The sequence below is a fragment of the Triticum urartu genome, chromosome 4 (genome assembly GCF_003073215.2).
Source record: "Triticum urartu cultivar G1812 chromosome 4, Tu2.1, whole genome shotgun sequence".
In the NCBI taxonomy this organism is placed as follows: Eukaryota; Viridiplantae; Streptophyta; class Magnoliopsida; order Poales; family Poaceae; genus Triticum; species Triticum urartu.
This window is the reverse complement of record NC_053025.1, coordinates 220,390,995-220,397,014: the sequence shown is the minus strand read 5'-3', so window position 1 is coordinate 220,397,014 and position 6,020 is coordinate 220,390,995.

Below are 6,020 nucleotides of genomic sequence, written 5' to 3'. Positions count from 1 at the left end.
TTTTTGTGTCTATGTCATGTGGGGCCTTCGTTTGGCTTGCCTGAGGTGTGGCTTGAACCAAACACTCACCTAAGTTAATCAAACTTGCCTAAGCTTACATTCCACCAGATTTTGCCACATGTTAGAATCCAGAAAGCTCCACATGTAGAAGCATAATGCACAAACCACCAGAACCTCATGCGTGCAATGCACATGTACCTTACTAGTACTAGTTGGTAGGAGTAGTAGTAAGAAACAAATTCTAGTTTTGGCACGAGCTCATACTGCGGGAGCACCACAAGGCCTGTCGCAGGAGTTACATTTACCTCTCGGAGCCCACGGGACCGAACCTTAGTGGCTTAGTGCCCGGCCTATGAGTCAATGACATGCGGACGTTAAATGCGGCTGCCCACATGTCATTCTCATGGTGGTGGCGTGGTTCGCGACTCACTCGTTCGAGATGAACCGGCCGGTGGTGGCGTGGCCGTGGCGAGGGTGCGACAGTTGGGCGTCGGGGCATTACGAGGCGTAGATGGCCACACCGGCGGGTACTACCTGTAGTACATAAGTACTCCAACTGAGGATTGATGCCCGGGACGAAATGTGTCACAACCGCTGGTTGAAAATTCGATGGTGCGGGAGTATGGATCGGAGAACAGCAGCGGAGTAGGCAAACCGCGTCCAATCGGGTGTGTCTGTGGTAGAAAGTTGATGGTCGTCGCAGTTCAGCTGGCCCGCATGTCATGCACACAAAGGCAGAGGAGCGGTGGGGCTAAGAGGGATGAGGGGCATGTCGGGGGGATGAGGATCCCCGGACGCGAACAATCCTACCATTCTGTCACTGACATGTGGGACCCATAAGCGTGGGTCCCACCTGTCAGCGAAGGAAAGGCAGGGCAAGGCAATGATAGGATTAGATGGCTAGTCTAATTGAAGTAGTAGATGATTATTTAAAGAGGTTTGGAGAATTAGGATTAGATGGCTAGTCTAACTAAAGTAGTAGATGATTATTTAAAGAGGTTAAAACAATGTGAACGTAGTGGGGTTTGGATGCAAATGAAGACGAAGGAGAGGTGAAGAAGCCGAGGAGAATTGGTTCCCGATGGAGAAGTAAATGGGAGAAGTGGCATGCAGGCAGTTGATTAGACGGCTAGGTAGACTAAACGAAAAGTCTATGCGGGTAGACTGATGAGTCGTACATGTTCATATACGTGCCCATCATTCCTGATAGGTGGGACCTATGCAAGCAGATAAAAAAATGTGTCGTAGTTTTTTTTGAGCGCGTGAGTGAGAGACACAACATTCTATGGTTAAGTAATACTCCCTCCGTTTAGGTGAGTATAAGTCACCTTATGAAAATCAGGTTTTCCCAAAACCTTTAGGCGTGGAGCATTAACTTCCTGCTCGATCCCCTCCCAGCCTCGTTAGCCAGCATTCTCTTCCTCTGCTGCCATGTTCTACCTTTCCATTTTTCCTCTTCTCAAGTGTGGAATGATCTGCATGCCGTCCTTGATGCACCAGAACGACCACTGCATGCATTGCGACAGGGCGTTGATTGGGCATGCACGAGAATTTGGTTCTGCTCGCAATATGGATGATACCTGAACGATGAAGTGAACATGCATTCTAGCACGGGAGACCTATTTCCACTATACAATACTGGAGTACTCATGTTCCTACTACTACTACTAGTATTAGTAGTAGTAGTAGTAGTAGTACAACTATGGTACACTTGATGGTCAAAATACTATTCATCCGGTCCTCATAGTGATGTGACAACACCCTGTGCCTGACACTAGTCCAGGCGGCGTGTTCGGGTTACCAAAGTCAGCCTCACCCTATGCACTGTGCAGTCTGTCACCGCCGCTGTACAGCACATTGGCGCCTCGCCTCATCTCCCTCTCCGCTCCCATAGCACCACTCCATCTCCATCTCCTTATCCGTCTCCATCTCACTGTGCCCCCGTGTACCGCCGCCTCACTCGCCTCCCCCAGTACCACTATTCCCTCGCTAGCCGCTCCAGCACCGACATCCTTCTCCCCCGTAAAACAAGCCCCCTTCCAAACTCCACCATGGCCAAACGCGAACCGCGCAGCATCCATATAAGCCGCGATTGGAGCAATCTCCCTAGTGACATCCTCGACCTCTGTTGTTCGTGTATGGATATGTTGAGCACCCTGCGGCTGGCTGCATGCTCGAGGGACATGCACACGACCATCATCGAAGCGAGGCCTAAGATTTTCAAGACACCCTGCTTGCTGCTATCTGGTCTTGCAAGATTGGCTCACCATGATACGGAGGCGTGCATGATGCCCCTCGACTTCAGTCCGATCTCCATTAGCCGAAACTTCTTTGCGGGTATGTAGTGGGTCGCCGGACATCATTTCCCTCGACATCGATCCGATCACCATCGCCTGAAACTTCTTGGCAGGTATGTACTGGGTCGGCATGAACTCCCACTGGATGGCTGCATTCAGAGAAGACGGTAAAAAGTTGGTGCTCGTGAACTTCCAGACCTCCCATGAGATTATCCTTCCTCCATTGGATTATATAGAGTATTACCATCACAGTCCAAGTCATCTAGATTACTACGTCAGTTGGACGGACCTTGTTTTGCAGAAGATTGTAGAAACATGCTCCACACTGTTGGTTTCATCTAACCATACATTAGGGAAGTAAATGTGCATATGGAGAACTCTATATTTGGAAGTAGTGAAATCCTGCAATGCTTACCATGTGTACATACCTATATTCACCCTTCAGCAATCAATGGCTAGAATAATATCCTCACAAAAATTTTGCCCACAGAACATGAGTATATAACAATCCATGGTCTGTTAGTTACCTTGAAGAATTTGTTTGTGAGGACAGAACATGATTACATAACATGCATGACATGGTAGTTTCATGTGAAGAATCGATTGCGAGATAACATGAGTATAACCATGCATGGCACTTCTATATTTTCGAATCCAGTATACATTTCCCTGTATTTTCCTCCCAGTTCCAACAGGGACATATCGATGTTGTTTCTTGCGTTATCCTACTCATACTCTGAACAATGCTGATCTTATTAACAATGCCTATCCTTGTTGATATGATGCAGTGTCCCTATAGTTACTGCCCTTTGTAATCACACCACCTTTGCCAAAAACAGGGAAGCACAACTGGTTCCTCACTCGATCAGACGACGGCGAAAGACTAATGATCATTCGGACACATGAGCCGAAAAAGTTATATTGCAAAAACCCCACTATATACAAGCACCACGTAATACGTGAGTATCCGGACAGTGGCTATTACGTCTATGAGTAGGATACCAGCTTGTTGGGGCCTTTAGGATATTTTTAGTTGGAGGCGGGTAAACAGCCTTGGTTCACACTCTCTGTTTCTCGCACTCAATTATCCGATTAACCAGGAGATCACCGTTGGCAAGGACCTTGATGGCAGAGAGGCTCTGTTTGCTATGGAAAACTGTGTCTACACGGCGAGCCCTAGGAGTTCGGGAGCAAACTCCCCTGATTTTCAATGAAACAGCCTGCAGCCAAAAGAAGGTGAGAATGACAAAGGCATCCAGATTAACTTTGATCCTTGGATGTCTCAATTAGAACAGGCAGTGATGTGGTTCAAGCCTTCGGGTTGATAGGTAATTGGGCTATTGCATCGAAAGGGTGGATTACTGGTGTCTCCAGATCACTGGTCGCTGAAGCGGGGTTGCAAATTATGATGGTGTTGGATCATCTCTTCGAATGACTTTGTTGTCTTTGTTGCTGGTTCTGGATGGGTAGTTCTTTCTTTTGTTATGCATATTCCTTCTCATTTGGTCATCCTCGTCTATGTCACTCTTACTATGTAATAGTTGCTTCTGTTTAGAATGCCATTCTCGTCTAGATCACGAGAGTTTGAGCGCTGCAGATGGGTGCGTTTTGGTGGTTTAGCAAGACTTCTTATGAACTATCAAGTCTTGTTGTTTATGTCAGTAGTAGTCACTAGTCAGTGTTTGAATGTTGTATATATCGTTGTTTCGAACTGTTTATTGTCTCGAACTACTCGTGGGCTAAATGAGGGCATCACCATTCTCTAGTGTTCAGAGTATATCTCCTTTTTTCAAGTTATATAATTTGAGCTCAGTGTCTTTTCGATGATGTACACTTGTTTGGGCCAGTGAGGTGTCGTTGAATATGGGCCGAGTAGTAACGCAATGCCAAATAGGTCAATTATGACTCTCAGGCCGGGCTCTCAAAAGATCCTGAAAAAAGGCCGGGCTCTCCAAAAAAAGAAAGAATAAGGACTCTTAGGTCGACATGTGGGCGCCACCGGTGTTTTTGTGCGCTTGCGCGCCGAGAGCATATTGGCGCGTGCTCGAAATTCATGCTACCTTTTCATCCCAAGTCTCCCGCCCCTCCCCCACCTTTGGAATCTCGATTCCTACTCCAGTTCCCCCAAATCCCCCTCTTGTACTCCCTGTACTCAAGCGCACTATCATGTCACTGGTCAACACGGATCTCCGAGCCGGAGATCCTGAGGTCTGTCCTGCCTTCGGTCGCTACATGCTGTCGCTCAAGAGTGGCATGGCGTGGCTTGACGACCACTTTGCCGGCAAAGTGCTGATGGTAACCATCAACGGCGACCGGCCTCCCGTCTCGCCGGACGACCTTGTCAAAGCTCTTGCCATTACGCACGGCATCCAAATAAGTGACTTGCTCGTCGAAGTCTGTCTGCCACCGGCTGATTTCTTCGTTAGGTTCCGGACAACTTTCGACTGCTGTCGTGTGTTCGAATCTTCCCGGCGTTTGTTCTGAGATGGCGCGCTGGTGAGCTTTGATCGGTGGCACCCAGGATGGGGCTCGGTGCCCTCTGAGCTTGAGTTTTTAACAAAGCTTACCTTCCACGGCATGCATCGACGTGCTTGGAACAGCGAGTCCATGAACGAGCTTATCAACGACCTTGGAGGTGAGCTCGTAAGTATGTTTGTTTCTCCAGACAGCTGGGCTCTGACAGTTATGGCATTGATGAAGAAGTCGTCCACCATATCGAAGGTGATTGGTGTTTAGATACCAGTGCAGGAACCAGGGTTGTACTATTCGTCACCACCAAGGCCGCCACGGACCACGTTAGGGATGTACCTATATCGAGTGTTCGTGCATGTCGAAGAAGTGGTCAATCCATCAATCGAAGTCCTACCGCCGCTGCTGGTGCCAGGGTCCGTCGATGACGTCCATTACAAGAGTCAATGTTAGACTTTCCCCGTGTTGCTCGGAACGATGGATGGCATAGGGCCTACTCCATCGCGCGGCGGATGCCACAACTTCTTTGGGAGAAGAGGCAGGGCTGGCTGCCTGGATGTGCTCTAATCTGAGGTAACAACTGAATCTTGTCAGATACTAGTTAAATCCGAGCTATGGGTGTGAAGCACGGATATGCCAGTACATTTGATTGTGACTTGTTCTAATTTTGTACCTGAACTTTTTTTAGAAAGGGTTGTACGTCAACTTAATGTGCTAGCAGAACTTATTGTGTTGTCTGTCTGTTTTCTTTGCACAACATTTAAGATATTTCCCCGTCATTGATAAAGACGATGAACCGTTATGTACAACTTCGTTGGTTTCAACGTACCCTTCCCGTAGTGATCCACTGCTTCCATCCTGATTGTGCCGCCTGCGTGAAATTTTTGTATGCAAGTTCAGTGTGCTATGATGTTCTATATGATTGTGTCAACTATATAAGTTTTTACTGAGCATCACCAATGCATATGGCTGAAAGATGTATTTACGAGCATCGATCGATGGGTCTCTCTCTCTCTCTCACACACACACGCACACACACGCGCACACGCGCAAGTGGACCCGTTGAATTATTTATTTGCTCGTGAAAGCTTTTAATTAGGTTCCACTATAATCTAACTTTTTTCTTAAGTTATTAATTGAGCTCAGTGACTTCAAAAAGTTATACAGAAGCCTTGTTTGGGCCTTTCCGGCGTCGCTGAATGTGGGCTGAGTAACCATGTTAGGTTGTACTATACTACACAGGCCTTTTTTTCA